At 47.2% G+C, this 10,759-nt stretch overlaps 1 long non-coding RNA gene across 1 annotated transcript; it reads right to left on the bottom strand.

Moving 5' to 3' along the window:
• Nucleotides 1-1,427: 1,427 nt before the first annotated feature.
• Nucleotides 1,428-8,892, bottom strand: LOC139362515 (uncharacterized). Its single transcript, XR_011621621.1, has 3 exons — nucleotides 8,811-8,892; nucleotides 6,643-6,715; nucleotides 1,428-1,663 (listed from the first exon to the last, which is right to left on the bottom strand). It is a non-coding gene; the product is annotated as an uncharacterized lncRNA (long non-coding RNA).
• Between the last annotated feature and the right edge of the window lie 1,867 nt (nucleotides 8,893-10,759).

Here is a 10,759-nt window from a genome sequence, read left to right as displayed (position 1 = left end):
CCACCCGCCTCGGCCTCCCAAAGTGCTGGGATTACAGGCGTGAGCCACCACGCTCAGCCCGCTGTCTATTTTCTATCAAGGATTTTCAAAACAAACAAGGGAATTATTGGAGATGCATAAAGTTACATTGTGTGGATTTACTAAGCAATTAAAGCAAATGCTGTGAGTAATTGCACATGTGCTGTCCAGGTGTTGTTCTGGTTTTAACTACTGATCCCTTTTCCCTAAAGAGCAGGCCTAGGTTCTTTAGACAGAGCTGCCTGGGCTGATAACTCTGCCCTAAGCGCGGGACGATTCCTTCATTCATTTGTACATTTGGTTACTGACGCAACAAGTATTCATTAAATACGCAGTACATGCCTGGCACTGTGCTAGATACTGGGGACAAAAAAGATGAACAAACACATCCTGCCCTCCAGGGTCCTGACTACAGCTAAGAGGCCACATCAAGATAAATTCTCCAAGAAGCCTGCATCAGGGGTTTCACCTGAACAAAGGCTGTGGTCCCAAAGCGTCTGACATGGGGGCCTTTAAGAGTTAGTGTTTCAGGAATTCACACACGGGTCTTTTCAGACTCATCTGTGTGAAACTCACATTCTGATGCTCTGAGATTCTGATACAATCAGTCTATGAAGCTCCTGGAAGCCAGGTGTGTGGCCCCTTTTTTAGAACGTGACTGGGATAGGAGAGTGGAGACAGGGCAGGGGATTTCAAGGCAACAGGCTTGTGCTGCTTGGGGAAGAGGAGCTCTCAGAGCAGCTGGGCGCCTTTGCTGATTGCTCTGGACCTAGGAGGCCAGGGCTCCACGCTCCGTGCTGGGGGCTCCCATAAGGCAGCAGTGGCCCCCACAGAGACAGTGGGGCCCTGCCAGTGGCAGCTTTGCTGTCTGGCACAAAGTAAGTGAGAGTTTAATGACATTGCCATGATGTATTTCTTTTCTTGGGTTCCTGCTGCCTGCACCTGGCTGAAATACAGCGAGGTGGGCTGACGCTGCTGTGTTCTCTTGGTGTCGACGGTCATAGCTCCTTGGTCTGACTGGCCTGACTTGACTGGATCACAGAAAAAGCTACTTATTCACCTAAACAGGCCAATGTCACCAGCAAGACTGACATGGGAAACAAAGCGACCCTGTATCTATGGCTCATTTCCAAAAGGATGTTCTATAAACATTAACTCAAGGTAATTTATAATATTAATAATACAATATAATTAATATAACAATATTATATATAATATATAATCAATAGAATCATAACACAATATAAAATTAATATAATGTTATAATACAATTAATATTTATACTATAATACAATTAATATTTATGCCATATTATAATATAGTTAATTTTTATAATTATGAAAATTTCAAATGCAGAGAGAGAAAAAATGAGAAGATGAGAAAAATGAGAGATTGATGGTCAAGTTAAATTAGGATATATTGGTAAAACATAATTTAAATTGTAGAAATAGTTAAACAGTGTTTTTGAAGTAGCTACCCAGATGTTTTGATAAAATCAAAGGTGGGGGTTGCATTCAGCATTTCCCAGGTGCATTTGGTCATGGAGTCCTTCCTGGGAACCACCTCTCCACACTACAGTTTGGGGAATGTCAGTTTGGGAAACTCTTCTCTATGGTTTTACCTTCTTCTTCTCCACCAGCATCTGCTGCAAAAAGAATAAATCAGTAAGACTTTGGCTGGGTGTGGTGGATCACGCCTGTAATCCCAGCACTTTGGTAGGCTGAGGCGGGTGGATCATGAGGTCGGGAGATCGAGACCATCCTGGCTAACACTTTGAAACTCCGTCTCTACTAAAAATACAAAAAAATTAGCCGGGTGTGGTGGTGGGCAACTGTATTCCCAGCTACTCAGGAGGCTGAGGCAGGAGAACGGCGTGAACCCGGGAGGCGGAGCTTGTACTAAGCAGAGATTGTGCCACGGCACTCCAGCCTGGGCAACAGAGCGAGATTTGTCTCAAGAAAAAAAAAAAAAACAGTAAGACTTAAAGCCCTGCTGGCATTCTCCACAAGGGTGTTACCACCCGAAGGGGACGAAATTGGCTCCTGAAGAGTAAAAAAATCTATTTTTTCTTTCTTTTTTTTTTTTTTTTCCTTAGAGACAGGGTCTTGCTCTGTTGCGCAGTCTGGAGTACAGTGATCTCACTGCAACCTCAAATTCCTGGGCTCAAGTGATCCTCCCATCTTAACCTCCCAAGTAGCTGAGACTACAGGTGCATGCCAACATGCCTAGCTAATTTTAAAAACTTTTTGTAGAGACGGGGTCTTGCTATGTTGCCCAGGTTGGTTTCAAACTCCTGGCTTCAAGCAATCTTCCTGCCTCAACCTCCCAAAGTGTTGGGATTACAGGTGTGATCCACTGTGCCCGGCCCAATTCTTATTTTTTAAATGTATAAAGCATAGATACACATTCAGTCCATAAGCTGATATGTGGTCTATCTGTAGTATTAACGTTGCATAAAGGAGGGAGTATTAGGGGAAAAAATGTCTACAAAGGCTCCATAGGAGGGCGATTACAAAAAGAAAAGAAAAGACTGAAAAATGCTGACACAGAGGCATTTCAGTTGGTGAAATGGAGTTTGGTGAGGCTCTGCCACTGTGCACCTTGGGGTGAGTTGTCTACCTTTTTGAGCTTCAGGTTTCTAATCTGGGAAATGAAGACTTTTGCCACCTCATAAGATTGCGGTGAGCTTTAACGAGACGAGAATAGTGCCTGACAAACAGGAGGTGTTTGGAAAACGGAGGCTGCAGATAGACCTTTAATCCGGAAACTTTGCTGTCTGCTCGCAGTTAAGTTGTAGCACAGTCAGCCAACATACCACCATGTTGGGCTCGTCCACCTTTAAGGCTGTAGACGGATGGATAAAGGCACAGGGAGCTTGGTATAGACAGGCTGAAGGAAAAGGACCTGAGAAACTACTATTTTACAGCTTACAAAGTAAACCAGGAAAGCAACAGCCTGGGGGGATCACTGCTGGGTGCTAAGCTGCTCCTGGCCACCAGGGTCCCAGACCTGGAATCAGATACTTCATCTTTGAGGCCCACCCTGCATGTACCCTGATATCAGAGGCTGGGATAGACACTGAGGCGGGCGGGACAGGCCAAGGCAGGAAATGTCTGCTGGATCTAAAAATAGTGTTGGGAGGGAACAGGAAACAGAAACTTTGGGCCAACATGGAAATGCTTTCTGAATTGTCAGGAAATCAGGACTAGAGATGCAGGGGCAGCAACCACCCTGCAGGAACACTGCAACTCCCTGTGAACTCTCTGGAAAGAACTGGAGAGAGCCAGAGTTGGGTGGGCTGGGGAGGGGCGTTCCAACTGAGAAACACCAGGCTCACCTTTGCGTAGTTCCTAACACAGCACTTTTGTGTCCTGTTGATCTTATTTATTTATTTATGAGACGGAGTCTCGCTTTGTCGCCCAGGCTGGAGTGCAGTGGCGCCATCTCGGCTCACCGCAAGCTCCGCCCCCCAGGTTCACGCCATTCTCCTGCCTCAGGCTCCCGAGTACCTGGGACTACAGGCGCCCACCACCATGCCTGGCTAATTTTTTTGTATTTTTAGTAGAGACGGTATTTCACCGCATTAGCCAGGATGGTCTCCATCTCTTGACCTCATGATCCACCCACCTCAGCCTACCAAAGTACTGGGATTACAGGTATGAGCCATTGCGCCCGGCCATATTTTTTGAGAGGGAGTCTTGCTCTGTCACCCAGGCTGGAGGGTAGTGGTGTGATTTTGACTCACTGCAACCTCCGCCTCCAGGGTTCAAGTGATTCTTCTGCCTCAGCCTCCCGAGTAACTGGGATTTCAGCGCATGCCACCATGCCTGGCTAATTTTTTGTAGTTTTAGTAGAGATGGGGTTTTACCATGTTGGCCAGGCTGGTATCGAACTCCTGACCTCAAAGTGCTGGGATTACAGGAGTGAACCACCGCACCTGGCCCCTGTTGATCTTTAATTGCATTCCTTATTGGGTTGACCAATAGTCCTGGTTTGTCCAGGACTGAGTAGGTTCCTGGGACATGGAACTTTTTTTTTTTTTTTTGAGACTGAGTCTCACTCTGTTGCCCAGGCTGAAGTGCAGTGGTTCAATCTTGGCTCACTGCAACCTTCACCTCCCAGGTTCAGGTGATTCTCCCATTTCAGCCTCCTGAGTAGCTGGGACTACAGGCGGCCGGGCACCCCCATGGCTAATTTTTGTATTTTTAGTAGAGATGGGTTTTCACCATGTTGGCCAGGCTAGTCTTGAACTCCTGACCTCAGGTGATCCACCTGCCTCAGCATCTGAAAGTGCTGTGATTACAGGCATGAGCCACTGTGCCTGGCAACTTTGAGTTTTAAAAGTGGTGTGAGTACTAGCAAACTGACAAGTTGTTTACTTTCTTTACACAGAATGCTCAAGTGTCTTAAAGCATTAGTGCAGTGGGTTCAATCTTGCCTGCCCAGAGAGTCACCTGGGTGGTTATTAAAAATCCCCCAGGCCCAGGCTGCACTCCAGACCTGTTGAATTAGTCTCTGGAGTGGTACCTAGGTGTCTGTGTTTCTTTTCTTTTCTTTTCTTTCTTTTCTTTTTTTTTTTTTTTTGAGACGGAGTTTCACTCTTGTTGCCCAAGGCTGGAGTGCAATGGCACCATTCCGACTCACTGCTCACTGCAACCGCTGCCTCCCAGGTTCAAGCGATTCTCCTGCCTCAGCCTCCCAAGTAGCTGGGATTACAGGCTCCTGCCACCATGCCTGGCTAATTTTTGTATTTTTAGTAGAGATGGAGTTTCGTCATGTTGGCCAGGCTGGTCTCGAACTCCTGACCTCAGGTGATCCACCCACCTGAGCCTCCCAGAGTTCTGGGATTACAGGTGTGAGCCAGCACACCTGGCCTGCAAAATTTATTTTTAAGTTGTGTCCCCAGACTCTACTGCAGACCACTGAGCCGAGATCGCGCCACTGCACTCCAGCCAGGGTGACAGAGCAAGATTCCTTCTCCAAAAAAAAAAAAAGTTTTGCAAGGGTTCCCCTGGGCACACTTTGAGAAACACTGACCTAGAGTTTTATTCCCTATAGATCTTCTAGATTTGAACAGAAAGGGATGTTTTGATCAATCCAATTAAAACATTTATTAGGCCAGGCATGGTGGTTCATGATGGTAACCCCAGGGTTTTGGAAGGCTGAGGTGGGAGGAACGCTTGAGGTGAGGAGTTGGTGACCAGCTAGAGAAACATAGCAAGACTCTGTCTCTATAATTTTTTAAAAAATCAGCCAGGTGTGGTGTTGTGTACTTGTCTCAACTACTCGGGAGGCTGAGGGGGGAGGATCACTTGAGCCTAATAGTTTAAATGAAACCAGCCTGGGTGATAGCCAGACCGTGTCTCTCCAAACAAACAAACAAACAACAACAACAAAAAATACTCACACAGTGAAGGACTGCTGAAGGGGGTTACAAAGATGACTCAATCAAGGTTGCTATTCTTTTTTTTTGAGACAGGATCTGGCTCTGTTGCCCAGGGTGAAGTGCAGTGATCATGGCTCACTGCAGCCTTGATCTTCCAGGTTCAAACCATTCTCCCACCTCAGCCTCCCAAGTAGCTGGGACCATAGGTTTGTGACACTATGCCCTGTTAATTTTTTTTAATGTTTTGTGGACATGGGATCTCACTATGTTGCCCAGGCTGATCCTGAATTGCTGACCTCAAGTGATCCTCCCCACCCGGCCTCCCAAAGTGCTGAGATTACAGGCATGAGCCACTGCTCCTGGCCCAAGTTTGCTATTCTAAATTCAATTCACTTTATTTGTTTTAAAAATTATTTTTTTAAAAACAGAGATGGGGGAGTCTTGCTATGTTGGCCAGGTTGGTCTCGAACTCTTGGCCTCAAACAATCCTCTTGCCTCAGCCTTCCAAAGTGCTAAGAATACAGGCATGAGCCACCATGCATGTCCAACAATTCACTTTTAAGGAGCAAGAGAGGTGCACATCAGGACAGCTGGTAATGAGAATCACCCCTGGAGGCAAACCTAGTATTGACAGATAAAAAGGCACTGAGTTGAGAGTCAGAACTCCTGGGTCATCATCACACCCCTAATATTAATGAGCTATGCATGCGATCCTTGGAAAATGACCCCCCTTTCCTTGTCCTCATCTTCTTTTCCTGCAAATTGCAAGGCTTGAAATACCTGACTTCTTTTTTTTTTTTTTTTTTTGAGACGGAGTCTCGCTCTGTCGCCCAGGCTGGAGTGCAGTGGCCAGATCTCAGCTCACTGCAAGCTCCGCCTCCCGGGTTCACGCCATTCTCCTGCCTCAGCCTCCCAAGTAGCTGGGACTACAGGCGCCCGCCACCTCGCCCGGCTAGTTTTTTGTACTTTTTAGTAGTGACAAGGTTTCACCGTATTAACCAGGATGGTCTCGATCTCCTGACCTCGTGATCCGCCCGTCTCGGCCTCCCAAAGTGCTGGGATTACAGGCTTGAGCCACCGCGCCCGGCCGAAATACCTGACTTCTAAGGCTTCATCTTGTCTGACACTTTGGGATTCTGAAGCTGGACACCATGTCTTCTCTAGCGTGAACCCCGAAAAACTGAGACAGGTCTCAGCTAATTTAGAAAGTTTGTTTTGCCAAAGTTGAGGACGCGCACCTGTGACACAGCCTCAGGAGGTCCTGATGACACGTGGCCAAGGTGATCAGAGCACAGTTTGGTTTCATACATTCTAGGGAGACATGAGATGTCAATCAACATATGCAAGATGAACATTGGTTTGGTCTGGAAAAGCAGGACAACTAGAAGCAAAGGTGGGAGGCTCGAAGCAGGGAGGGGGCTTCCAGGTCATGGGTAGATAAGAAACAAATGGTTGCATTCTTGTGCATTTCTGATTAGCCTCTCCAAAGGAGGCAATCAGATACACATTTATCTCAGTGAGCAGAGGGGTGACTTTGAATAGAATGGGACCGGGTTGGCCCTAAGCAGTTTCCAGCTTGACTTGTCCCTTTAGCTTAGTGATTTGGGGGCCCCAGGATTTATTTTTCCTTTCATATGAGAGAGCAAGTATGTAGGGCTCTGGGCAAATAATTCCCATGCTGTGGACAAACTACTTGTATTTTGCAAATAAGTGGCAATGCTTTGGCTAAGAAGAGAACACATTCGCTTGGGGAGAAGAGAGGTAAAGTCGTAGGGTCCCACATGAAGAATGATGAGGGGGAGAACCTAGGGATTCCAGAGTTGAGCTGACAGCAGCATTTGTTGCAGGTGGGAGAGGGAGAGAATGGGGGCTTGCTGCACACGTATTAGTCTGCTAAGGCTGCCATAATACAGTGCCACAAACTGGGTGGCTTAAAAAGAAACTTATTTGGAGGCTTTCTAGGTCTGAGATCAAGGTGTAGGCAGAGCCACACTCCCTCTGAAGGCACCAGGGAGAGATCTGTTCCAGATCTTCCTCCTAGCATCTGCTAGTTCTTGGTTTGTGAAATATTGCATGTTCTCCCTCTGTTTAAATTTCTCCTTTTTATAAGTTGTATTGGGTTAGGGGCCCACTCTACTCTAGTATGACTCATCTGGACTAGTTTCATTTGCAATGACCTGCTTTCCAAATAAGGCTACATGCTGAAGTACTGGGGGTTAGAACTGCAGCACAAAAATTTTGGGGAAAATAAATAACTCCACCTGTAACGGTGGTGATGCACTGCAGCTGCCACTAAACAGGGCTCAATTTCTTTTTTTTTTTTTTTTGAGACAGAGTCTCGCTCTGTCGCCCAGGCTGTAGTGCAGTGGCTGGATCTCAGCTCACTGCAAGCTCCGCCTCCTGGGTTCACGCCATTCTCCTGCCTCAGCCTCCCAAGTAGCTGGGACTACAGGCACCCGCCACCTCGCCCGGCTAGTTTTTTGTATGTTTTAGTAGAGACGGAGTTTCACCGGGTTAGCCAGGATGGTCTCGATCTCCTGACCTCGTGATCCGCCCATCTCGGCCTCCCAAAGTGCTGGGATTACAGGCTTGAGCCACCGCGCCCGGCCACAGGGCTCAATTTCTAAAGAAAGTTCAGAGGTTCACAAGGGCGGTGCTTCCAAATATGCATTTATTAGTGGAGCAGAATATAGTATAGCTGCAATATCAAAGTAGGAGTGTCATCACAGCCAAAGGCTGTGCCTCCCAGTAAGGGGTCTGGAGAAGCCAAGTCCAAGGTTTTTTTTTTTTTTTTCTTTCTCTTGCCCAGGCTGGAGTGCAGTGGCACGATCTCGGCTCACTGCAAGCTCTGCCTCCCGGGTTCACGCCATTCTCCTGTAGTCCCCAGCAGCTGGGACTACAAGCACCCACCACCACGCCTGGCTGATTTTTTGTATTTCTAGTAGAGATGCGGTTTCACTGTGTTAGGCAGGGTGGCCTCGATCTCCTGACCTTGTGATCCACCCGCCTCGGCCTCCCAAAGTGCTGGGATTACAGGCGTGAACCACCACACTGGAACTTTGTGGTGGTTATTTACATATTAAATGTCTGCTTTATAGTTCAGGGGTCTCTTGAGGAATCAGTATGCCCATTTACCTGTTGTGTGTGTGTGTGTGTGTGTGTGTGTGTGTGTGTGTGTGTGACTTAAGAGCAAAATTGTAGTTGTGGGGGCCTGGAGTTCTGGAATTTTTGCAATGGTTACACTTTTTGTTATGTGTGAAGCTGAGACCTTGCATGGTTAAGAAGTTGGAAAGACCACCAAATGAGGACTGAGTCCCAGCTGGGTCCTTTATTAACCATCTGACCCTAGCAAATTGTTTCTTTGCGCCTCAATTTCTTCTGTAAAAGCAGAGAACATATTGCATACCTTCCAGGAGTAAATGCAACAGTGGATGTGAAAGTCCTTTTTGATCTATGAAGCTCTGTGCAAGGGCAGGGTACTAGTCCTGCTGTTATTCTTCAACGTAACATTGTTTCCATGGGAAAGCTCAATCTGCTTTATGACAATTGGATTTACAACGTAGTTTCCAGGAATGCATTTGTCTCAAAGCAGTCTTTAGCCAAGAGCAACATAACCTGACCCAGGGATAAAATGCGCTGTGGCAAAAGGCAGGAACTGCCCGTGCAGGTTTTAACAGCAAAAGAGAAAAAAAAAAAAAAACTTTTACAAGCTATAGTACTCATCTTGCCTCACCTTGTCCATCTATAGTTAAGTCCTTATATTAGTTAGGGTTCTCCAGAGAAACAGAAAAAAAGAGGGTGTATTAGTCCATTCTTATGCTGGTATAAAGAATTACCTGAGACTGGATCATTTATTTAAAAAGAGGTTTAATTGATTTACAGTCCCAAAGGCTTAACAGGAAGCATGGTTAGGAGACCTCAGGAAACTTACAATCATGGCGGAAGCAAGCACATCTTTTTTTTTTTTTTTTTTTTGAGACGGAGTCTCACGCTGTTGCCCAGGCTGGAGTGCAGTGGTGCGATCTCGGCTCACTGCAAGCTCCGCCTCCCGGGTTCCCGCCATTCTCCTGCCTCAGCCTCCTGAGCAGCTGGGACTACAGGCGCCCGCCACCACGCCCGGCTAATTTTTTGTATTTGTAGTAGAGACGGGGTTTCACTGTGGTCTCGATCTCCTGACCTTGTGATCCGCCCGCCTCGGCCTCCCAAAGTGCTGGGATTACAGGCTTGAGCCACCGCGCCCGGCCAGCAAGCACATCTTTACCATGGTGGAGCAGGAGAGAGAGAAGTGGGGGAAGTGCCACACTTTAAACCATCAGATCTCATGAGAACTCACTCACTATCATGAGAACATCATGGGGAAAATCCGCCCCCATGATCCAGTCACCTCCCACCAGGTCCCTCCTCTGACATGTGGGGATTACAATTCGAGAAGAGATTTGGGTGGGGACACAGAGCCAAACCATATCAGAGGGTCTCTCTCTCTCTCAAGGATTTGACTCGGGCAATTGTGGAAACTAGTAAATTCAAAATCTTTGGGATAGGCCAGCAGGCTGCTGACCCAGGGAGGAGCTGCAGTTTGAATCCTAAGGCAGTCTGAATGACACCTTTGTCCATATCACTGATCTTTCTGGCAAGGATGCACCTACCATGTGGCCGGTGGGATGAAGGAGAAGGCTGACCAAGATGAATCCTCCTCATGTACTGCCATGTTGACTGCTCAGGATGTGGTCCAGAGGGGCAAGGAGCTGGGCATCACTGCCTTACACATCAAGCTCCTGGCCACAGGAGGAAATAGGACCAAGACCCCTGGACCTGGGGTGTGGTTGGTCCCCCGAAACCTTGCCCGCTCACGTATGAAGATCTGGTAGATTGAGGACATCACCCCCAGCCGCTCTGACAGTATCTTCCAGAAGGAGGGTTGCTGTGTTCACTGTTTGTGAACAGGACTCCTCAAATTGTTTGCTGTGAATAAATTGCCTTTGTGTAAACTAAAAACCAAACAAAACCAAAAAACAACACCAGTCTTTTGGCAGAATTCCCTCTTGGTTGGGGTAGGTCAGTCTTTGCTCTACTCAGGCCTTCAAACTGATTGGCTGAGGCCTGCCCACGTTGCAGAGGGTAACCCACTGTACTCAATGCCTACTGATTTAAACGTTTGTCTCATCTAAAAAATATCTCCACAGAAACATCTAGAATAATATGTTTCATGAAATATCTGGGTGCCATGGCCCAGCCAAGTTGACACATAAAATTCACCATCCCGGCCACCCTCTTTGTCCCTCTCTGATGCCCTTCTTGTCACCACCTCCTCCCCAGGGATGTAGCAACTATCCTGATGTTGGAGTATTTCCTTCT

Source organism: Macaca nemestrina, chromosome 4 (genome assembly GCF_043159975.1).
Source record: "Macaca nemestrina isolate mMacNem1 chromosome 4, mMacNem.hap1, whole genome shotgun sequence".
NCBI classification, from domain to species: Eukaryota; Metazoa; Chordata; class Mammalia; order Primates; family Cercopithecidae; genus Macaca; species Macaca nemestrina.
Note: the sequence above shows the minus strand (reverse complement) of the source record. Positions and strands in the feature narration are given on the sequence as shown.